A 25752-nucleotide genomic window follows, 5' to 3' on the forward strand; every position below is an offset into this window, starting at 1 on the left:
CTCCGCACAGCCGATGCTCGCTTTTGCCCTTCACTTCTCTGGTGCTGGGATTACAGGTGTACCCACACCGTTTATGTGGCCACAGCCTTAGAAACACGGGGCTTTGTGCACACATGCAAACTGTTCATTTCTGTCAACTTGACAGTAAACTATTGTCCTCTTAATGAAGCTCACCAAATCCTCATATTTTCAAGTTTAATAGATACTACAAAAAGAACAGGTTGATTTCTGCAACAGGTGTATCATATATTCTACCACAAACACAGCTCAGTCCATTTCCAAAAGTGGAAGAAAGGCCAACCCCCACCCCCCAGACGTAGGAAAGGCATGTCTTGGATGACACCAAGTTTTTTCTAAGCACGAATAGAGTACTAGAGATTTTCTTCTCGCTGTCCAATGCAGCCTGGCAGAAAAATGCGTCCAGTGCTCACTTCTGCTTAGAGAATATTCTTTGCTCTTCTGGACATCAGGCTTGATGGTATCACTGCCAGGTTTCCAGCCTGCTGGGCAACACTGCAAGAGAAAGGTATCATTAATTATTAACCTGCCTGAGTGGTATCTCCTATCCTCCTCCTCCATGAACAAAGGGCTTGCCATGTTGGTGGCACACACTGGCAGATACGCTGAAGAAACTGGAGGCAGGAGGATTATAAATTCAAGGCCAAACTAGACTACAAATTTTCATGGCACATCCTTTACCTCAAACATTGAATGAAAAGAGCAAGAGGTAGCAGATCTCTGGAACTTAAAGGACCACCTGTCTACATTGTGCAATCCAGACAAGTGAGACCCTTTCAAAAACTCAAAACGAGCCACAGTGGCCCCTAGTGGTCACGGGCACAGGAGTTGGCCCCATCCCTCACCAACCAGCTGCCATATGGTTCTCCACAATACATGGCTTCTGGCAGGGGTGCAGATGGGAAAAAGATACACTTTTCCTTCCATGGGGGGGCGGTGGTGGGGCAGGCCACTAGGAGTTTGAGCATGCTCCAATGAGTATATGGACAACACAAAATGAACTTAATTTGACTGTTTTTTTTTCCTTTTTGATTGGACTGGGGTACATGAGCCTGGTCTACAAAGTGAGTTCTAGGAAAAGCCAGCACTGTTAAAAGAGAAAGCCTGCCTCAAAAAACAAAAACAAAAAAGCGAACTTAAATAGCTCTGACACCCTCTAGCAGAAGATCAACTCCATTTTTTATTCATTTATTTGTTTGTTTGTTTAGGTTTTTTAAAGACAGGGTTTCTCTGCTTACCTTTGAGTCTATCCTGTAACCAGCTCTTGTAGACCAGGCTGGCCTCGAACTCAGAGATCCCCCTTACATCTACCTTCTGAGTGGTGGGATTAAAGGCATGCACCACCACTGCCTGCCTGAACTCCATTTTAGATGGGACCCAACTTGACGGGGGTGAGGGTGTTAAATACAGGCCCCAGCAAAGTCAAACATTCCCAAGAACCTGTGCCAGCCCTGGTCAAAGCACGTGACCCCACTAGGGTGTCCAAACAACATCGTTTTCCTTCAAATGTCCTTGTAGGTATCTGATTAATTGCTGTTTTGAAATTCCTCTATACCCCCAACCTACAATTCAAAAATTGGATACTGGCTCTGTGGTGGTCTTGTTTGTGTGTCCCATGACAGAGGCATATCAATACCACTCACATACAAGCAATTTTAATAAACAATACTTCTTTTTGTAAAAAATGTCTGGAAAAACCTTGTCTCCAAACACAAAAATTTCCCCTTTCTCTCTGACACAGGGCTTATTTGAAGGTAGCTCTGGCTGACCTAGACCTATAATCCACTAGTTAGACCAGAATGGTAACAAATTTACAGAGATCCACTGTCTCCTGAGTGCAGGTATTAACAGCGAGATCAGCTGGGCGGCTGCAGTGCACGCTTTAATCCCAGCACTCAGGAGGCAGAGGCAGGTGGATTTCTGTGATGAATTTGAAGCTAGACTGGTCTACAAGAGCTAGTTCCAGGACAGGCTCCAAAGCTACAGAGAAACCCCGTCTCAAAAAACCTAAAAAACAGTGAGATTCTCCTCAAATCTGCATCAGTCATTGATTCCAAATTAGCAGAATATGAATATGAAGATTGAACAAAAGCCTTTGTTTTTTTTCTCCAGCTCTTGTATATTACCCTATCCCACACAGAACCCTCTAATCTAGATTTTCATTTCTTGCAAGACCACAACTGCCCTTTTACCCAATAGCCTTTGCACCCTACCATACTGCTATCTCAATTAGCGGGCAGATGACTTACCTTCACCATGTTTGTCAGTGAACTGGAAGGCCTGAACTAGTCTTAGAGTCTCATCCACAGAGCGGCCAACAGGAAGATCATTTACAGTGATCTGCGAAGGATACCTTTATCATCAATAATAAGAGGCCCCTGGTGGGAGAGTGAAGCATTGAGAAAGAGGCATTATAAGTCAAATTTTTGCATTGCTGTAAGTCCTAAGAAATGGGCTGCTCTACAAAGTATACCAGCCTACTATTAGTGAAACCAACTGAACAATACAATGAGATAGATACAGCTCAAGTCGGCAGTGTGCTTGCCCCAGATACAGGAAACCCTGGGTTTGATCCAAGGACCACATAAACCAGAAAGAGTAGTGCACAAAGGAAAGTGGAGACAGCAGATCAGAATTCAAAATCATCCTCAGACAACATGTCCAAAATAAAACAGACTGGAGGACTAGACACTAGCAGTACATACCTATAAATTCTAGTACCCAGGCTAGAAAGGAGGCTCACTAGAACAAGGGTCAACCTGAACTATAGCAAGTTCAAGCCAACTTAAAGATAATAACGAAGTTTCCTAAAAAATAACAACAAGAGGCTGGGAGAGAACGACTCAGTAAAGTGAGACTCCTGCAAGTATGAGCACTGAATTTGAAACGCCCAGAACCATCAAAAACATAAATACCAAAAAAAAAAAAAAAATAAATCTCACCCTTAAAAAAACTGAAGGGGCCAGAGAGATAGCTCAGAAGATTAAGCGCATGGCTGCCCTATCCAGACGACCTGTGTTTGATTCTCAGCACCAGTTGGGTTTTTGTTGTTGTTTTTTTGTTTTTTTTTTTATTTTTGAGACAGGGTTTCTCTGTAGCCTCTCATTGAACTCCACTTTGTAGATGAAATTGGCCTCAACTCATGGAGAGAGCACCTGCTTCTGCTCCTGAGTGATGGGATAAAAGGTGTGCGCCATCGGACCAGCGACAACTGCAACCATTATAAACTCTAGTTCCAAGGTGATCTAGTGGACACAGGTGGCACACATAGACACACATATTCACACATTATTCCTTTTTTTGTGGGGGGTGTTGTGATTGGGGGGAATTGCTTGTTTTTTCAAGATAGAATTTCTCTGTATAGACCTGATTGACCTGCACTCACTTTGTAGATCAGGTTGGCCTCCAACTCATAGAGATCTGCCTGCCTCTGCTTCCCAAAGATATGCTCAGTGGCCAAACAAGTTTTGATCCCAGCCTCCATGTCAGGTCATTTACAACTAAAATGCCTATAACTCCAGCTTCAGGGGATCTAACATACTCTCCTGTCCTCCTTAGGGTATGCACTTACCACAGTATTTTAAAAAAATGGAAGTATAACTACTTACAAGATTTTTGTAAATATTAAACAAACACCAATGTATATAAAAGTTGCACGCATATCTGCAGGAGAAGCCCTGTCTCGAAAAATCAAAAAGAAAAAAACAAAAAAACAAAGTACAGCATACCTGAAAGAGATACCTTCATCAGCTTTTCAGACTCCATAATCCTGAGCATACTACGCTTGGGGTCTGACCACCAAAGGGATGTTCATAGGTCCAGTCCTCCTTGTTGTTCTGGGTGTATTAACCCTATAGCAAGAGACATTCTTAGAATCCATTCATTCAAACCTTTGTGAACCAAGAACTATTAACTGGACCTATCCCTCCCCTTTCAGATACCTTTCCCCCCATAACTTTTCCAACAGTAAATGAATGGCCTGACAACACTTAAGAGTGTGTATCAGACACAGCAACTCAAGCTGCTTTGTCTCAGCTGCTGGACAGTTAGAAGGAGTGGGAGCCCAGAAGCCGACACTTAAGTCTACTGCCAAACCTCTAAATTTTGTTCAAGAAATCCTCAACATGTTGTGGTCTACTCCTGATAATCCCACCTACTCATAAGGCTAAGGCTGGAGATACTACAAACTAAAGAAAGCCGGCCTGAATTATGTATTAACCCTGACTCAAAAAACAAAAACAGAAAACAAAAATTCCAAACATGCCAAAATGGGACCAAAAAAACTTTACCATGCCAGATGACAGAGTGAGAATCCACAGACGCTCCAATCACTTGGCAGTTCAGTTTCTTAACTCTTCTGCCCTATCACTGAAAGCAATGATCTCAGTGGGGCACACAAAAGTAAAATCCAGAGGGTAAAAGAAGAATACGACCATATTTTCCTGGGGAGGAAAAAAAAAAGTAATCAAGAGGGTAGCTTTGAAACTAGGTTTTTATTTTTCTGTCTCTCTTTAAGACTGGGTCTCTGTGTAGCTTTGGAGCCTTGTCACGGACTTGCTCTGTATACCAAGATTATCTTGAACTCACAGAGATTCATTCTTCCTCCAGATTGCTGGGATTAAAGGCATGTGACATCACCACCAGGCAATGTTTTATTTTGACATAGGGTCTCCTTCTGTAGACCGTGTTATCTTGAAAACTTATTAAACAGCCTTGGCTGGTCTTGAATTTATGATTTTCCTGCTTGTCCTGAAAGCAGAGACAGGCAGAGGTAGCTACTCACACCCAATGTGTTGTGTGTGTGTTTGGGGTACGTGGTTTTTTGAGACTGTCTCACTATGTATCCTGGAGCTGACCTGACGCTCCACAAAAAACACCATCTCAAAAAGCATAATCAAAACCACAAAACAAAACTACCAACAACAGAAGCTGGGGGTGAAAATTGAAGGAGAAGGAGAATTAGGAATTTGTGGTCATCTACAGTTAAGAGCTGGCCTGCTCTTCTAGGCGGTCCCAGACTTAATTCCCCGAGTGCCACAAATGCCTGTAATATCCATTACCAGGGACCAAGACCACATTTCTAGCCTGTTTCTAGCACACAGACATACATGTATGATAATAGACATATATGCAGATAAAACACCCACACACATAACTAAATTTAATAATAAAAAAATAGATAAGGAAGGCAAGCCAACAATACAGACAGAAAGTAAAGTCAGAGCCTTTATGCAATGAAGAATAAGGGGGCTGGAGAGATGGCCTCAGTGGTTAAGAGCATGCCTGCTCTTCCAAAGTGTCCTGAGTCATTCTCCAGCAACCACATGGTGGCTCACAACCATCTGTAATGAGGTCTGGGTGCCCTCTTCTGGCCTGCAGGCATACCACACAGACAGAATATTGTATACAGAATAAATAAATATAAAAAATGGAAGAATAATTAAGCAATATCATGGGTAATATTTCCCCTTTTCATCCTGTTACCGGCAGGGTTTCTTGTTTCTGCTGTGGTACTATAGACTAGTTAGCTCCATCTATCTGAGTAGGAACTGGTGGAATTATAGAATCTAATCAATGATTCCTTTTTTTTTTTTTTCTTTATCTTTTTTGGTTTTTCGAGACAGGGTTTCTCTGTAGCTTTTTTAAAGCCTGTCCTGGAACTAGCTCTTGTAGACCAGGCTGGCCTCGACCTCACAGAGATCCGCCTGCCTTGCCTCCCTCCTTTTTTTTTACTAATTGGTTTTTGGAGACAGGATTCTCTGTGTACAGCCCTAGCTGTCCTGGAACTAGCTCTGGCAGACCAGGCTGACCTTGAACACACAAGAGATCTGCTGCCTATGCCTTTAGAATGCATAGAACCCAGCAAACCCTATTTTTTATGTAGGCTCCATGGATAAAATAAATTTGAGTCCTCAGGTTTGTGCAGCAAGCACTTTACCTGATGAATATGTTCCAGCCTTCATGGGTAATGTTTAAGTAACTTTCATGAATTAAAACAAATATGTTCCTAACAAGCCCAACAGGACATGACTAGAAAATTTTACAACCAAAAGTACCCACAGTACTGGTAGGTGTAACAGGATTTCTAGCTCCAATTCTACTTTAGTAACTCAGATTCTCACTTAAAGTAATTCTTCTAATGGGCCAGAAGCCTCTCATCATTCCTAATGGTTGAACGACTGGAACATTTCCAAATATCCTCCTATATTCTGGTAGCAACTATGTCTGAAGTCAACAACAAGCAGTCCTGACTCATCTAAGCAATTTCTCTGTGGCTTTGCTTAACCAGCACTTTGAAGCCTCAGTATACCAAGCCCTACAGGCAGAGAGCAACTACTCCCTAGACCATATGCCAGGGTCACCTCCCTAGAGGTGTGTTTAGACTGCTGCAAATCTTTTTTCATAGGCCCACAGTAACTGTTGCATATCAACAACAAAGAATGATATCAATGGATTTCACTGGATATTTTACCCAAAAGCTATCTCCAGAAACTCATAGACCACTAAGAAGGTACATTTAACACCAAGTTTGAAGCTTATACCTAAGGAATCAATGCTCTCAATGGTCCCAAAAGACCTAACAAATGAGATTGCAAGGGAGAGGGGAAGAATGGGGACTAGAAGCTCAGGCAGTTATCGGTACTCATGCTGCTCTTGCAAAGGACTCTGGTTGGGACCCAATCAGCCACATGGCAAACTCACAAACCATCTGTAACTACAATTCTATGGGTTTCCAACACCTGTGCACACAAGCAGTGTACATAAACACATAAGGGCAAAAATTCATGCACATAAAAATTTATACACCTTTAAAAAATAATTAAGGTGGCCATTTATGTTTTACTTTTTTATTTGAGATCCAGAGATCTACTGATGCACCACTACACCCAGCTAGGAGGTCAAATTTTGAAAAGAAGGGAGGGAAGGTAGAACATTAGCAGAACCTGCAAAGAATCTGTATAAAAGTATGGCAAACAAAATTATAATTGCAGCTATCAATTTTTTCCTTGTGAACAGAAGCAAAGCCACAGCGTCCAAAGACTGAATTGTAAGACTAAATATCTCAAGTTTTTCTTAAAACAAGAGATGAAGGGGACTATAAAGACTACTAAGGCAGATATCTGTGAGTCAAGGCCAGCCTGTTCTACAAGAAGCTAGTTCCAGAACACGTTCCAAAGCCACGGAGAAACTCGGGGGGGGGGGGGGGGGGTGGGCAGCTACTTAGCTGTTATCACTTGGCTGTTCTTCCCAGTACAGATGTGGGGGTTAACATCCAGCCCCAGGGGATCCAACGCCTTCCTATTTGTGAGCACACTGTGCCTAGGAAAACTATTCACCCATACACATAAAAATAAAACACATCCCGAAAGTTTTCCAATTTAAAAGAAGAGGAGGGGAGAAGGCCAAGCATTGATGCCAGACACTTTTAATGGACGCACAGGCCAGCAGATCTCTAGAATTTTTGCTACCACCTGGTCTACATATCAAGGTCCAGGCCAGCCAGCGGTTAGTGAGACTCTGTCTCAAACAAGCAAACAAAGAGAATCAAAAGAGGGCACAGTGGTGCATGCCTTTAATCCTAGTAGAAGGCGACAGCAACAGGAGGATCCCTGTGAGTTCCAAGGCCAGCCTCATCTATGTAGTGAGTTCCAGGACAGAGAGCTATACAGAGATTTTATCTCAAAAGGAAAAAAAAAAATCTTTCCAATAATAGAGATACCACTTAAAAGATAATCAAGCAAATGTTAAGAGGCTTACGCCTAGGAGAACTACCTAGTAGTCACTGTCCCAGCCATGACTTCACTTCAGCATGGAGACACGTGAAGTGGCCTCTTGCCCAAAGTAATCAATTCTTACCTTTGTAATCACTTAGGCTGATATCTCTGAATTGTCCATCTGGCATAACAGCTGTGGCTTTGAAGTTGGGGGCAGGATGCCCAATTTTTGCATTTCCTGAAGACATCTTGCTATCAGCTGAAAAAGGCAACAACAACAAAAAACTGAAATAAGCCTGGTTTTTCTAAATTACCAACAGCTTTCATCACCTAGGCACTTAACTGTAGTTCAACCAAGGAACTGTCCAGTGGCCTTGAATATATTGTTTTATATTAGTCACAACCCAAAAGCTCCAACTCCAGGGTAAAACAAGACTAGAATGTTCGCCTTTGTTTTCCATTACAAAAAAGCTCCACAGTGTCTAAACAGTCAGTTCTACCACCCTTTCTGAACCAGTTTTTGCATATGCATAGGAAGAAGCAGGAAAGAATGGGAACAGGACACAAGAATCCAAGCAACACAATGCCAGGACATTTCAAAAACATTAGGTGTTGTGTTTAAGCAGTTCTTTCTGCATACCTTATTTGAGTGCAAACCTAGGTTAATTGAGACCTTGTCTTAAGGCTTTTATTCCAGCACTCTGATGCTGAGGCAGGAGGTACCTGAGAAAAGACTGAGAAAACTTACCTTCAAAAAGTTTCTACATCAGTGAGGCTATATGTAAGTTAAGGCACTTGCTACCTCACGACCTTAGTCCAATAACCCTCAACCAGCATAAAATGGAACACGAACTCACTTCTACAGGTTGTCTTAACATCAGAGCCCACACACATACATGTTTCGGGATAGTAAGTGTAATCCCCTACACTTGGGAAATAAAACCTGAAGGATTAGAGAGTTCAAGGCTAACCACATTAGAGGACGGACCTGAAGAAAACTCTATCTTTAAAAAAAAAAAATCCAAGTATTGTTAGAAACGATTTCTGCTATGTACCCCAGATCAATACCAAGACAGACTAAGATTTACACCGTTAGGCGCTTTAGAGAGATGGCATCAACGGCCTAAAGCCTGCACTGCTCTTGTAGAGAACCCTAATTCGGTTTCCAGCACCCACGTAGGGTGTGTGACAGCCACCTGTAACTAGCTACAGAGAGGGTCTCACACATCTAACCTCGAGCACCTGCGCCACACGCACGTACCCAAAACGACACACATAACGAAAAACAGCCAATCTAAAACAAATTTAAAGCACTCAAGTCTGAATGCTCAAGTCCAAACTTCTTGGTCATAACTCCAATAACCAAATTAAAGGCTAGGGAGCGTCGTCCATCGCAAACTTTTTTCGTATCAAAGTTATTTTCAAGGGCATGCAGCAACTAGTGTGCTACATCAGCTTACTCAAACTCGCTTTGCAAGATGGCCTGGCACCCAAAGACCAACCCAATACAGAAAATTGAATTCTGGCCGCTGCGAGCCTCTGTAGAGGAATCGTCCCAGAACGCCCGAGACGGTCACGGCCCCAACCTCACCTGAGGCTTCCTGCCACTCACGCCATAACCCACCCCAGAACTTCAGGAAACAACGCGGCACAAGCGGAGCGCGCGCAGGGAGCTTAGTCGAGAAGACTCCAGCACTACCGTCCCACCGCGTCAATCTACGCGATCAGAAAGTCCGGAGAGGCGGAAAACTCAACGTTAGCCTCAAGGTTCCCACAGGTTCCGGGAACTAAGGGCACGTGAAGAATGCGAGCAGCGTCCGAGCGCTCGTGGCACCAGGGCCTCGCCCGCCTGCCTCAGCCCGTGACCGCCCCCTGCAGAGCCAGAACCCGCCTGGGGCAGAAAGAAACCGGTGATGTGAGGGGCAACGAGCCTCGTTTTCGCGGCCAGCGATCCCGTACACTCACCAGGTCGAGTCACACAGGTCTCAAGAAGAAACAGCTACGCAGAGGAAGGAAGACGACGACCGAGACGCGCGCGCGGGGCGCAGCTTTTATAGCCCACGAAGTTATCGCGAGACTCGGAGAGGGCCGGGTGGTGCGGGAGGAGGGGGATCGGTTGAGCCCCGCCCCGCCCTAGCTGCCCTGTCGGAATGACTCAGCGCTTTCCCTGGAAGAGCCTGAAGTTGAAGGGGGGGGTCTCAAAATAACGTTCGCACTTTCGCTGCAGCTGTTCAGAGAGGTGAGAAAGGACTCCCCTTGAGGGCACTCGCTTTTTATCGGGGTGCCTGGGAAACCTCGCCGCTCTTTATTCCTAGGACCTCCCTATGTGTTGTGCATAAGGGTCTCCCCATCTGCTCACGGAAGACCACGTCTAATTACACCGAATTCGGGGAACGGTGCACCCCATAGTGTCTCAAAACCCTGACCTGTGACTGGAGACATGGCTCAGCAGTTAAGAGCATTGGCTGCGCTTCCGGAGGACCCAGCACCAACATGGCAGCTCAACTGTCAGTTAAGTCCAGTTCCAGTGGATCCAACATCTTCACACAAACATGCACGCAGGCACACACCATACACATGAAATAAAAGAAATAAATCATTAAAAAAAAAAAACCTTGTCTGGTCTTCTGTGACCCACACCACCTAAGGCAGACCACTCTATTGGCCTCTGATGACTACGCTGCTGTTCTGTCTGTCTTGCATACCTTTTTTTCCACCCTCTAAATCTTTCTGAATCTGATCTCGTCACTAATCTGATTTGTGGTTTTAAAAACTGGGGCTCTGTGGTCAGTTTCCCGAGTTAAAAGTCACTTGTTCCAGTGATTGTTCCTATGAGGAGCCAGAGGCAGGTGGATCTCTGAGATCCAGACCAGTCTAGTCTACAGAAGCGAATTTCCAGGACAGCTAGCCACTTACATAGTGAAACCCTATCTCAAAAAAAAATTAAAAAGTCACTTCTTTGCATGTGAGTTTACATAAAAAAAAAAATGTAATCCATTAAGCCTTGTCTTTTCTTGCCTATAAAATGGAATGATTCTAATATATTTTTTGGAGGGGAGCAGTTCAAGGCAGGTTTCCCTCTGTAGCCCTGACTGTCCTGGAACTTACACTGTAATCAAGGCTGGCCTAGAACTCCGAGATCCATTCACCTGCCTCTGCATCCTGAGTGCTGGGATAAAAGTGTGTGCCACTATGTCCCAGTTAATTCTAGTATCTTAGTGGAAATAATTAATGTTCGTTAGAACAATACCTAAGTTTGCTATGGTGGTAGGTTTTAGTTTTTGAGACAAGTATCTTCCTTTAGTAGTCCAGGCTGGTCTTGAACTGCATAAAACCTCCTGCTCCACCTCCTGAATGCTAGCATCATTGGGAAACCTGGCTGGTATTACTTAGTTCTAATAATACTAGGTTCTAGAGGTGTTAACTGTTATTTCTACTGAACCTTCTCCATCTTCCTCGCTGAAAACCCAGAACCACCTGGTCTGTTTGTGCACACCAGGAAACTAATTCCCCTTCATGACAGATAAGCATTACTTCCTGTAAAGCTGTCCCTGACTGTGGCAATCCTTCCAACAGTGTTACTTTCACTTGGCCCTTGAACTAACCTGGACAGCCAAGAAGAAAATACAACCCTGCAGGTTTGTTTGCACGTTCGCTGCCCCTGCTAGCATGACTTTCTAGAGCAGGGGTTCTCAACCCTCCTAGCTGCCACCCTTTCCCACAGTTCCTCATGCTGTGCTGACCCCAGCCATAAAGCGATCTTCACTGTTACTTCACCTCTGTAAGTTTGCTACTATTATGACTCATAATGTAAACATCTGTATTCTCTGACGGTCATAGGGGACCCCTGTGAAAAGGGTCCTTTAACCCAACAGGCCTTGACCCACAGGTTGAGAACCCCTGTTCCAGAGGGTGGTATTTTGTGTCTCTAAATGTGATATAAAATGGGAACTCTGAGCTCTTAATAAATAGTATTGGGGTATTGGGTCCCTCTTCTACTATTCTTTCTTTTTTTTTTTTTTTATTCGAGACAAGGTCTCTCTGTTGTCCTTGCTATCCTGGAACTTGCTTTGTAGACTATGCTGGCCTCAAATCTACAAAGATTCTCCTGCCGCCTGCCCCTGCCCCCCCACCGCTGGCATTAAGACATGGCCCCATCTCTTGACTCTTATTACTAACATAATAGGGCAAGAAGTAAGGGAAATGCTATGTCATGCTAGCTGAATATTTCCCAATTTGGAGTATTCATCATCCCTTACAACAGCAGTGATTTTCTTTTTTCCTTCTCAGTATGAGGTTGAGCAGCTATTTCGCATTATCCATTTCAGTTAGTGGAGGCGGTAACCCCATCAGTTCCCAGGGGCCCTGGGACCAGTATAGAAATGGGGAAGTGCTGTGTCATGCTGCCTGAGCTTCTGGCTTAGACATTTTTTTTTTGGACATTTTTCATTTGTCTTAACAATAGTTTTAGTGCTTTTAGTGGGGTGTGTGTGTGTGTGTGGTGTGTGTGTGTGTTGTTTGCAGGTACATGTACTGGTGGTACACTCCAGCAGAGACGGCGGAAGAGTTGGGTGTTATGTCTTTATAAAAAAAAAGCACAGAACCTGAAGCAAGCTGGTGGAGATGCCTCTGGTCTGTGCCCACACAGCACTGGCTTATAGACATATCCATGCAGCTACCTCAGGCTCCTCCCTTGGCTCCTCACCAGTGGTGCTGGGATCCCAGACTCATCTTCATGTTCATACAGCAAGCACCTTTACGCACTGGAACGTCTCTCCCTGACCCTGGCTACCTTGCTTTCCCTTCTCACCCTGAAGAGGAGCAGTTGTCACTGCTCATTTCTCTCTTATGAGAGGAGCAGAGTGAGCCAGCAGACAGTCTTTAGGCTTCAATGTTCTCCCTCGCCTTGTGGTTCCTACGCATGGAAGTCAGGTCATCAGGCTTCTGCCGCGGTTTCCTTTACCTGTTGAACCAGCTACTCTCCATTGCTTTTGAAACTGAGTCTCCATTTAGAGCCTAGACTGACTGGAACTCAGGCAGTTCCCCTGACTCAGCCTCCAAAAGCTACGATTGCTAGCTGAGTTATCGTGATAGGCTTCACACTTTCTTCTAGTTTAATATTTTGATTCTACGATCAGAACTTGGATCTTCCCAGTGCTAGGCAGAAGCTATAGAACAAGCTCCACCCACAAGCCCCATACTTCATTTCCAGAGCCTTGACAGCCTCTGGTCTGTCACACAAGGACACTAGGCTGTAGGTGTGTGTTTGTGTGTGTGTGTGTGTGTGTGTGTGCAAGGAAAACACTCATACACAAAAATAATTTTTAAAAAAATTTTAAAAAAGAAAGAAAGAAAAGATCGACCATCTGGGTCAGCAAGAAAGCTCAGTGAATAAAGTTACTTGCTGCCAAGCCTATAGCTTCAGTCTAAGTCCCGAACCCACGAGATGGATGGATAGAACTCGCTCCCGTTAAGTTACCCTCTGATCTCCCCATGCATGCCATAGCAGGCAGGCAGGCAAACACGACCTGGGGCCCTGTCTCAAAATAAACATTTTTTAAAAGAAGCTAAGATAAAATCCTAAATTAAAGAACATCTAGATACACGTAAAGATGTGTCATGTTTCACAAATGGAAAGAATTAATGTGGGCACTGGCAAGTTGACTCAGTAGTTAAGAGCACCTACTGTTCTTGCCAGACAAACTAAGTTTTATTCCCAGCTCCAGGGCATGCAATGTTCTGACCCTCCACAGGCACATATACACGTGCACATGCACACATGGATACACATAATTAAATTAATAATGACTAAAAGTGTTTTTTTCTTAGTCCATTTAAGTAAATATGGCCTTTTGCAATTGACTATTTTTGTCTGTCTTTTTTTTTGTTTTGGTTTTGTTTTGTTTTTTCTTTTTGGAAACAAGGTTCTCTATGTAGACCTCGATGCCCTGGAACTTGCTCTGTAGACCAGGCTAATTTCAAACTCAGATATATCCTTCTGCCTCTGCCTTCCCAGTATTGGGACTAAAAGTGTACAACATCACAGCCCGGCCAGCTTTTTTCGGAAAACTTTTTAAAAGATTTATTTAGTTTTATTTAACTATATATGAGAGAATTGCTTACATGTATGTACATGTACCACAAGAATGCTAGGTGCTCGAGGAGGCCAGAAGAGGATTTTGAGTCTACAGGAAGTGGAGTTATAGACAGTTAGTTGGGAGCCATCTTGTGGTTACTTGGAACTGAATTCAGGTCCTCTGGAAGAATGAGTGCCCTTAACTACTGAACCATCTTTCCAGCCCCTGAATATGGCTTCTTAAAAACAAAACAAACAAAACCACATGATGGGTATAGTGGTGCATGTCTTTAATCTCAGCACTTGGGAGTCAGAGGCAGGTGAATCTCTGTGAGTTGAGGCCAGCCTGGTCTACAAAGCTAGTTCCAGGACAGCCAAGGCTGTTACACCGAGAAAACCTGTCTCAAAATAAATAAATAAAATAAAATAAAAAATAAAAAAACAAAACCACAAAATTCAGGGTAGAAATGCAAGTGGAAACATACAAGGTAAGCTTCCTGGAAGCAATGCTCTATATGGAGATGGTCCTGACTTCTGGAGTAGGGTTCCTTGGTATTGCGTGTGCCTATCTTGACTACACCCTTGGATGGTGACTCAATTCTACCATTTTTTCTCTATAAAGAAGCATAGAATCTTTGATCATAGTGTTCTTTGTCAGTAGTTGCCTTGGGCCTAATTTGTTATGAGAGACAGTTATCTGACTCATGAAAAGTCATTGTTCCTTCTTCGTAGTTAACTAAGTATAACAGGCAAGGCCAGTTCCTTAATGTTTCGACAAATCAGTATAAAGCAGAAGTCAAATCAACAATCATCTTTTATATTAAGCTTTGCTAACCTAATGACAACCTACCCCAAACATATAAAATCTTAAAATTAAGCTTATAGGCTATTAAATTAAATGCCTTATTTAATTGCAACAACACATACAAAAGAAAAGCATGGAAACCAGACCACATGATTTCCAAATCATGGAAACCAGATCTCTGTTATGAGGTCATCATGGTGACTCAGAATACGTTTATGTTAAAGCTGGGCATGCAGCACATCCTGTAATCCCAGCACTCAGGGACAGAGGTAAAACAGAGAGGGATGATTACTCCGAGTTTGAGACCAGTTTGGCTTATGTAGTGAGCTCCAGATTAGCCAAGACTATGAGGTCTCCTTTTGTAGCTGAGGACCGAACCCCGGACCTTGTTCTTGCTAGGCAAGTGCTCTACCACTGAGTTAAATCTCCAATCAGGAATCTAATTTTTAAAAATGATATTAAATTTCATCTGTGATCTCAGGTTTCAAAAACATATCTTTATTAAAAAAAGATACAAAAAAGTTTTTTTCTTTTATTTCTCAATCTAGGACACTTATGTCTAAATAACTCCTTATTATGGGGTTGGAGCCTATCCTGTGCATAATAAGACATTTAGTAACACCTTGGCCTCTGCCCCCTAAATTGTCGTAGCATACCTGCTCTCCTCTTGCTGCTTGCACTTAGCCCCGCATACCTTGCCAGCTGTCCTATAAGTGACAGAATCATCTTAGCAGAGGAAGTGAAATAAGTGGCTGGTGGCTCCCAGCCTGTCCTATCTCCAGTTCATTTGACCTCGTTGGAAGGGTTAGTTTTGTCATCAAGAAGCAGGGGGAAGATGTCCTTTTATGCACCTGTATTTCTAGCCTTTTGTCTTGGACAAAACTTCCTGGGAAAGGGGGCCCTTCTTGCCAAAACATTGCAATTAAGAGAGTGGTGATAGCCTGGTGGTGGTGCACGCCTTTAATCCCAGCACTCAGGAGGCAGGGGCAGGTGGATCTCTGTGAGTTCGAGGCCAGCCTGGTCTACAAGAGCTAGTTCCAGGACAGGCCCCAAAGCTACAGAGAAACCCTGTCTCAAAACCCCACGAGAGAGAGAGAGAGAGAGAGAGAGAGAGAGAGAGAGAGAGAGAGAGAGAGAGGTGATATTGGACTAGATGTATCTGTTTGACTTGCTTTTAAAAGAAACCCACAGCCAGGTGTGGTGGCACATGCCTGTAATTCCAGCACTCTGGAGGCAGAGGCAAGCGGATCTATAAATTCAAGACCAGCCTGGTCTACAGAGTTTTCTCTCAAACAAACAAGCAAAACAAAGAGTCGTAGCTGCTTTGCCATTTGACAGATGTGCCTGGAGGTGTGTGTGGGGGGGGAAATGAAGTCACAAAAGACTGAGAAAGCCTATGGTTGGGAAAGGAGGCTTTTTACCACTGAGTAAGAAGCCCCAGTGATTCATTATTAGCCCCACCACACCTCTAACCACAAGCAGGATCTCACCTCCCTTAAGGCACTTAGTCACGTTCCCTTGGCAGACTGCAGGTGGTAGTTCTAGAGGCTTCTTTACATCCTCTCCTTCCACTTTCCCCTAGGGATGAACAAGCCTGAGTAATGGACAATGATCTGAGACCTGCAAAACCAGAAAGGGTTTGTAGCAGAGTCAGCTCATATGGGTCACCAGCTGGGACACCTGACAAGAGAGGACAGGAAAGGTCTGGTAATCTGCCCCTAAACCTAACCATCACCCAGGCATCGTGGCACACATCTTTAATCCCAGCACTCAGGAGGCAGAGGATGGCCCATCTCTGTGAGTTCCAGACCAGCCAAGGCTCATCATACATGGTTCATGAGTCAGGAAATGCTAGCCCTCTCTAGTTGTGAAGTAACAACAGTAGCAACAATAACACATACACACATACACACACACACACACACACACACACACACACAAAACCACTTCATATCATCTAAGCTGAATTTAAACATACTATTGCCCCATCTACACATATGTGACATGGTTTTCAAATCCCTGCTGCCGCCTCTGACTTGACCTTGGCCTTCTTCCGAACACGATACACAAGGCCCTTTACCTTCTGACCCCTCACGCTCCTCATGCAGGCCTTAAGCTACTCTGGCTATAAAGTCTATAAAGTGTTCTTGCAATTCTCTGCAACTGAGAAGTTTCCTAACAGCTCCTCCTTTCCCAGTCATTTTTTTTTGGGGGGGGGGGGGTGCTTATTCCGCGTTCATTGTTCCTGTGTATATTTCCATCATAGACAGAACACTTATCACATGTTCTTATAACTTAATTACTTCCTTTTCTCTTTCTCCAGTATATTGTTATCTGATTAAACCAAGGTCACGGGGTACCCCACGTCATGGAAAAGAAATTTGTTGGAGGCTGGAGAGATGGCTCAAGGGAAGACACCGGCAGCCCAGTCTGACAACCTGAGTTCAACCCCTGGAGCCTGTGTGGTAGGAAAAGAGAACTGACCCCCAGTTCTTGGGCCTCCACGTGTGCGCCATGCCCCCCGACACAAACACACACACACACACATACATAAATACAATAATTTAAACCGGGGCTGGGGAGATGGCTCAGTGGTTAAGAGCACTGACTGTTCTTAAAGAGGACCTGGGTTCAATTCCCAGAACCCACATGGCAATTTACAACTGTCTGTAACTCCTGTTTCAATGGATCTGACACCCTCACACGGACATATATGTGGGCAAAATGCCAATGTACATAACATACAAATAAATAAATTATCAACAGGCAGTGGTAGAGCATGCCTTTAATCCCAGCACTTAGGAGGCAGAGGCAAGTGGATCTCTGTGAGTTCGAGGCCAGCCTGGTCTACAAGAGCTAATTCCAGGACAGGCTCCAAAGCTACAGAGAAACCCTGTCTTGAAAAAAGCAGAAAAATTAATTAATTAATTGAAGAAGAAGAAGAAGAAGAAGAAGAAGAAGAAGAAGAAGAAGAAGAAGAAGAAGAAGAAGAAGAAGAAGCAGCAGCAGCAGCAGCAGCCAGGCAGTGATGATGGTGCTCACCTTTAATTCCAGCACTCAGGAGGAGGAAGCAGGCAGATCTTTGTGAGTTCAAGGTCAGCCTAGTCTACAAAGTGAGTTCCTAGACAGGCTCCAAAGATACCCTGTCGAGGCCTGTGTGGCTCCAACATAGATAACTATTTTCCCTAACTAGACTGGTACGGAGTCATGAGGAATAATCAGATGCAGCTTACACGGTCATCCTTGAAGGGCAAGATCTCTTGTTTATTCTTCAAACAGTTTATATATCATCCTCCCAATCGAGCAGGGAAAATACATTAGGCTGTATCCTAGGTAATCAGGTGAACGGCCTTTTGTCACTTCCGCATCTACCTGTCTGTTGAGTACGCTAGCTGTCACGTAGGCCATGACTTAGCATCTCTATAAGACATCCTCCAAATTACAAAGGAAGGAGCACCAAACATCCTGATCTTTGTTAGGCAGAGACAGCTTGTCTGCAGAGCTACGTGACCACCTCAGATAGGGCCTATGGTTCTTGTGTCATACGGAAATATGGGCCTACAATACCCTGTTTCAAAAAAGCAAAAACAAAAATGGTAAGATAGGGCAACAACTTTACCTCTGCATCTCAACATCCAGCACATGGTCTATAAGCAATTAGTACTCAGTGAATGTGGAATTCACAGATTCTTCAGATGGAAGGAGATTGTATCTGGGCATGGTGGCAAATGCCTATAAACCCAGCACTCAGGAAGCAGAAGCAGGTGGATCTCTATGAGTTCAAGGCTGGCCTAGTCTATATGGTGAGTTCTAGGCTAGCCAGAGTTACACAGTGAAACCGTATCTCAAAAGAAAAAAAAAATGAAATTGCTCTCAGGGTATATCAGAAGCAGGTTAAAATCATAAAGTAAAAGGTACAGCTTTGGTGCACATACCTGCAAGAGTCTCTCTTTGATGGATCGCCTCACAGAAGATGGCCTTTTTCCTGGCAGTCCCATGGTGGCATAGAGCATGACTTGGCATGCTGTGCTACTGTTCCTCTTATAAAGTCACCAAGAGTCCAGTACTCCACCCTAATGAACTTACATACGCTTAATCTTTTCTAAACATTTTACTTCTGAACAAAAGAGGTCAGATTGACTCATTATCGTACACTTTAGGCGTCAGTAGGCAAACTGTATTTAAAGCACAGCAGATAGCTAACTATGTATTTGGTAATCTAATTTCTAAGACTGATAGCATTCTACCCTCACCCCGTTCAACTGTATCTCTTAGAAGAGCACACACTATTACTACTGACATACATTCCCGGACCCCACTGTGGGGATTTTCAGTGAAGCATGTCTTTGATAAATAGGAGTTACAGACTAGGTTTCCTTTGCTTCCCTTCTTTCCTTCCTTTAGACAGAGGCTGACTACAGAGCCAAGGCTGCAGTCACACTCCTTTGTTCTACCTGGGCCTGCCTAGGGCTGGGTTTCTGGTTGTGCCACCCCCACTGCTTGGATTTACTGTTTCATTCTCAAGAGGGTTTCTAGGCAGCACCTGACCAGGGAGTTCCAGTGTTCTAATTAGCTACTAATTGGCCATTCAAGTAATAATATCTGTCCAATACTCGGTCCCAAAAGATTAAGACTAATGAAGAAGCTATGTGGGTTCCTAAGATCTCACTGTAAGCCCAGGCTTATGTGAAATTTAATTAATGTTTATCAAATGCTCACTGCCTAAGTTCTTGGGTATCTGAAATTTCATGGAGTGAACTCAAATATCTCTTCTGCAATTGGACAAGAATACAGCAAAGCTAGGCAACTTGCTTGTCATTGGCCTTTAACTGAAAGACTAGCTTTGTAACTACAGGTTATCTGCTAGGTTTCCTTGAAAGGAAGAAAGGAAGGAAGGAAGGAAGGAAGGAAGGAAGGAAGAGCCTCAAAGCCCAGCTCCAGCAGTGCTCAGAGAAGTCACCTTCTCACCCTAGTGAGGTAGGAGAAAATGTTATTAATTTAACTGGGACTTTAACTTTCATCCACAGTCTGTCTAGATAAGGAAATGCAGGCTGCTGGGCTCAGTCCAGATTGAGACAGACCTGAAGAAGAAATCCCCACACCCACCCAGGCTAGGGCCAGCCTCCTCCCTCAGCTTGCACAACCTCTAGGGCCAGGAACTACCACGCTGGCCTTCTGAAGCCCTCGGACTTTGATCCTTGGGGCAGAATAAACTGAATGTAACTAATACCAAATCCACCTTTAGTTATCAAACCAGACGTTTTCTTCCTCCCCCTCTTCACTTAACATATCATGGGCAGTATTCCATAACAACGTTTACAGATCGACCTTTTTGTGACTGTATGGCTTTTATTTGTTTGTTTTTGTTTGTTTTTCGAGACAGGGTTTCTCTGTGTAGTTTTGGAGCCTGTCCTGGAACTAGCTCTTGTAGACCAGGCTGGCCTCAAATTCACAAAGATCCTCCTGTCTCTACCTCCCGAATGCTGGGATTAAAGGGTGTGTACCATCATGCCTGGCGTATATTCTTAACAATTGCTGGATGAGAAGGGTTACATATTTAGCAAGTTAATAACTATGACTAAATTACCTGAGAGATGGGACTCTTTCCTTTTCTTTCTCTCTCTCTCATCTTCTCAGTCTGTCCTAGAACTCATTTGAACTCAGAGATTCACTTGCCTGTGTCTCCCAAGGGCTGGGATTAAAGATGAGCACCACCATGCCCAACTCCTAGTTGTTTGTTTTTTTTAATATTTTTTTTTTGTGTGTGCATGTGTGTGAATGCAGAAGTTAGAAAACAACTCTCACGGATCAGTTCTCTTCTGCCACCTTGTGGGATCCAGGGATCCAGCTAGGTCATCTGGTCTGCGTACAAGCACCCTTACCCGATAAGCCATCTCTTTGGCTCTTTCTCTCTCTGTCAACAGCTTTATTGAAGAGGGAGAGATGACTCAGTGGATAAGAACACATACCGCTCTTTCAGAGTACTTAAATTTGGATCTCACATTATGAGGCTCACAACCATTCATAACTCCACTCCGAAAGATCCTATTCCTTCTGGCCTCCAAGGCACTCCTATATGCATGCACCTACTCACGTGCATACACATAATTCAAAAATAAAAATAGTGACTGGAGAGAAAGCTCCACAGTAAAGAGCACTTGCCGTTCTTGCAGAGGACTCAGGTTTGGGTCTCAGCACCAACATGGTAGCCAACAAACATTCATAACTCCTGTTCCAAGGAATCTGACACCTCAGACACCCTTTTCTGGCCTCCTTGGGTACTTACACTCAAATGGTATACATACATACATACATACATACATACATACACACGAAATACTCAAACACGTAATTCTTTTCAGTTAAAAATCATCTTTTAGCCAGGTGGTGGCGCACGCCTTTAATCCCAGCATTTAGGAGGCAGAAACAGGTGGATCTCTGAGTTGAAGGCCAGTCTGGTCTACAAAATGAGTTCTAAGACAGCCAGAACTGTTAGACAGAAAAACCCTGTCTTGAAAAACAAAACAAAACAAAACAAAAATGACTGAGTGTGGTGGCCTTTAGTCCATCACTCAGCAAGGCAGAGGCAGGGTGTGTCTCTATGAATTGGAAGTCAGCCTGATCTACATAGTAAGCTCCAGGCTAGCCAGAATTACATAGTGAGATCCTGTCTCAAAAAAGCCAAAGAACAAATTAGATATTTTTTAAAAGAATAGCCCTACTGAGCTATAATGGTTTGCAATAAACTGCCCATTTTCACTTCCCCTCCTCCCCTTATTTTCAAACAGCCTAACTTTGCCTGTTTGTATATATGTGCACGACATGCATGCCTAGTGCTCTCAGAAGTCAGAAGAGGACTTTGGATCCCTTGGGATTGGAGTTACAGATGGTTGTGAGCCACCACATGGGTGTTGGGAATCAAACTTGGAGCCACTGGAAAAGCTTCAAGTGTTCTTAGCTACTAAGCCAACTTTCCAGCTCTATTTGGTGGGTGTGTGTGTGGTCAAATTTTTCTTTGGGCCACCAGCTCACAAATAAGAACACAGAAACTTATTATTAATTATGGCCTTAACTTAGGCTTGTCCTACTAGTTCTTTTTAAAAAAATATTTATCATTGTGTTTTCTTTTAAAAGAGTTATTTATTGTGTATACTGTATTCTGCCTGCAAGCATGCCTTCAGGCCAGAAGAGGGCACCAGATCTCATTACAGATGGTTGTGAGCCACCATGTGGCTGCTGGGTCCTTTAGAAGAGCAGGCAGTGCTCTTAACCACTGCGCCATCCAGCCCCCACTAGCTCTTATAATTTAAATCAATTTACGTCTGCTTTTATTTATCCACATGTGGCTTTTTACTTTCTTTCATTCTGTATGTCTACCTCCATGTCTCATTGATGATGCTTCTGCAGCCCCTCTTCCCCTCTCTCCCCAGAAATCCTGCCTATACCTCCTACCTACCTATTGGCCATTCAGATTTTTATCACACCAATTACAGCAACACATTTTCAGACAGTGTACAAATATCCCACAACACGTGTGTGTTGGAGCACATAGGTGAGTTGCGATTGGGGTCAGAGTGGGATGATGGGAATCCTCCTTTATCACTGTGTCTTATTGCGTGGAGACAGGGTCTCTTGATGAACTGGAAGCTTACCTTTTCCTCGCAGCTGACTGGCCCGCAAACGCTCACAATTCACCTCCCACCCCCAGTGCTGGATCTGTAGGCATGTATAGCCATGCCCAGGTTTATGTGAGCACTGGGGATTTAAACTCAGACTCACAGGTTTGCAGAGCAAGCAGTCTTGCCCACTGAGCCAGCTTCCCAACCTTTCCTTTATTTTCTACTGGATTTACTTTATTTTTTCCCTCAGGTCCTTGAGTCTCAATCTCCTTATTAGTGAAAATCATGTGTCAGCTATGCTAGTCACCTATGTTTCCTTTTTTAAAAGATGCATTTGTATTTATGTATTTTATTCATATGGGCGTCTGTTTTGCCTACATGCATGTCTCTACACCATGTACATGCATGCATTGTCCCTGAAGGCCAAAAGAGGGCACCTAATACTCTAGGATGGAGTTACAGATGGCCCTTAGCCCCCATATAGGTGCTGAGTATTAAACTTGGATCCTCTGTCAACTGGATGAATAATTCATGCTTTTATGTACATGGTACTGATGATTGAACTCAGAGTCTTTTGTTTTGTTTTGTTCTTTGTTGTTTTTAGATATGGAGTTTCTCTCTGTCACTCTGGCTGTCCCGGAACTCGCTTTGTAGACCAGCCTGGCCTCCAACTCACAGATAGCTGCCTGCCTCTACTACCTGAGTGCTGGGATGAATGGCACGCACCACCACGTCCAGCAAACTCAGGATCCTGTGCATGCTAGGCAAGCATTCTACCACTAAGTTACAAAAAGCATTTCTTTTACGAGAGATAGGATCTTGCTATGTATCCCAGGCCAGTCTTGAATTTACAATGCCGCAATGCCTGACTAACCCAATCACTTCTACCCACTTTTAACAGAGCACTGTTTTGTGGGTGACATGTGCAATAGAATTCTGTAAAATCAGGAAATGAAGTTAACAGGAAATCAGTACTGCCCCATGACTTAGGCTGTCTGCTTCCTTCTGTGGTTTTTTTCCCCTATCCTTGCCAGTTCTGCCCATACCACTCCCTCTCCTTCCTTCCCACTTTCCAGCCACAGTGCTTTAGCTGTGTTTTAGTGGCTTTAGCTGACTGCAGTCTTCTTCCCACTGCCTCACTCAAGCATTGATCTTTCTGACCGATTCCTGCCCTAATAGTACTATATCTGCTCTGCCAGCAGCTATGGCGCTACATAAAGGTGTATGTGTATTTACATGTGTGGATGTGTGTGTATGCGTGTAGAAGGAGAAAAAATGGACAACCTAGTTATAGCGTCCTGCATTTCTGAGTCAGCCTGACTCAGTTGGGCTAAGACACACTTTAAAGGGGGAGAGGGTAGGAGAGAGGAGGTGACAGTTCTGCCCAGGCTGCTTTGTAGAAGTCTATAATAAATAATAACAAATAATAATGACTATCATTCAATTCCTACTAGTGAGTGCTCTTTTTTTAATATATATATATATTTATTATTTATTTATTATGTATGCACTATTCTGTCTGTGTGTATGCCTACAGGGCAGTAGAGGGCACCAGACCCCATTACAGATGGTTGTGAGCCACCATGTGGTTGCTGGGAATTGAACTCAGGACCTTTGGAAAAGCAGGCAGTGCCCTTAACCTCTGAGCCATCTCTCCAGCCCCCCTAGTGAGTGCTCTTGATTGATTTATTTGATCCCAAAATATTTTTTGTTTTTTTTAATTTCTCTTTATTACTTTATTATTTATTTTGGGTTTTGGAGACAGGCTTTTAATATGTAGCTCAGGCTGGTCTTGAACTTGCATTGATCCTTCTGCTTCTGCTTCATATAATATTTTTCTAAGTTTGTTTATTTTACATGTATGGGCATTTAGCCTGAATGTTTGTCTGTGTTCTACATGTGTACAGTGCCCTCAGAAGAGAGCATTAGAGCCTCTGATACTAGAGTTACAAATGGTTGTCAGCTATCACGTGGGTGCTGGGAACCAAAGCTGGGTCCTCTGCAAGAGCAGCCAGTGCTTTTGGCCACTGACCCATCTCTCCAGCCTCTTCTTTTTTAATAACCCACTGAGCTCAACTTGGGCTCCATCCACTCAGATGTTTTAAAATGTGTGGAACTGCACCCTTAAAGAAAACTGACTCCCCTTCCCCAAAAGCCATCAACTGTCAATGGTTCCTCAGTTAGAGGTGAGTGCTTATGAATCTCTTTTTCCTGCATGTTAGAATATCAATTGCCTTGATCATATGCAGACAACCACAGCTGATGTGCATTCATGAGTTCAGTGGTTGCTTCCGGAAGATACTTCTCTATTCCAGTCCTCCCTGACTTGTAGTTCTAAACCATCTTCCCACATGTTGCTCTAGCTCCAGGGGATCTGACACCCTCTTCTGGTCTCCACGTACTCCTCTACTGTACTCATTCACACATAGCCACATGTAGGCACATATATGGGTAGACAAAACCCAGCTTTTTAGTCAGGAGGTGATTGCCCACACCTTTAATCCAGCACTTGGGAGGCAGAGGCAGGTAGATCTCTGAGAGTTCGAGGCCAGTGGGGTCACAGAGCAACCTCTATGACAGCCAGGGCCACATAGAGAAACCCTATTTCAAACAAACAAACAAACAAACAAACAAACGGGGCAGTGATGGCCCACGCCTGTAATCCCAGCACTTGGGAGGTAAAGGCTGGTGGATCTCTGTGAGTTCGAGGCCAGCCTGCTCCACAAAACAAATTTCAGTACAGCCAGGGCTGTTACATGGAGACACACTGTCTCAAAAAACAAAACAAGACAACAACAAAAAAAGCGTATCTATCTGTGGTTGTGCTGCCAGACATGGTGGTGTTAGGAGTCCTCTCAGTTCTTGTCTTCTGGAAATAATTCAGCAGAGAGAGAGCAGACAATGGAAGCAGAAGTTTACTTAGCAAATTCAAGCAAGCATTGCAAAGAGATGAAAGTGGGCTGTCTGGGGGCTGGAGAGAAGGCTCAGTGGTTAAGAGCACTGACTGCTCTTCCCAGGTTCAATTCCCAGCACCCACATGGCAGCTCACAACTGTCTGAAAATCCAGTTCCAGGGGATCTGACACCTTCACACCAATGCACATAAAGTTAAATAAACCATAATTAAAAAAAAAAAAGAAAGTGGGCTGTCCCAAACTAGGGATAGTAGCAGAATGGGTTCTGCATTGTAGATTATTTAAAAAGTGAATATTTATGAGGTAGGTGGCATGCTTATGGGATAAGATAACATTTTCCCTCCAAAATCATGGTGGACAAGATCTCTCTTTTAGGGTATTTTACCTCATGGTCCTTTAGGTAGCTAGCTCACAAAGGGAACATTGGGGGCAAGGCCGTAAGGTAGTGCATCCAAGGGGTCTTTTGCAGTCCCTTTAGTGCACCTATGAGGATGCCTTGGTACCTTAGTTTGTGATGGAGCTGGAACAACCTATCTGCAACGTCGGTCAAGGCTCGTTAACCACAAAGGAGCAACCGAGATACAGCTGCAGTTTTCTTAGTGACT

At 43.8% G+C, this 25752-nt stretch overlaps 1 pseudogene; it reads right to left on the reverse strand.

Moving 5' to 3' along the window:
* Positions 1 to 178: 178 nt before the first annotated feature.
* On the reverse strand, positions 179 to 18691 carry LOC119816883 (annotated as a pseudogene).
* Between the last annotated feature and the right edge of the window lie 7061 nt (positions 18692 to 25752).

This window comes from Arvicola amphibius, chromosome 6 (genome assembly GCF_903992535.2).
Source record: "Arvicola amphibius chromosome 6, mArvAmp1.2, whole genome shotgun sequence".
Taxonomy (NCBI): domain Eukaryota; kingdom Metazoa; phylum Chordata; class Mammalia; order Rodentia; family Cricetidae; genus Arvicola; species Arvicola amphibius.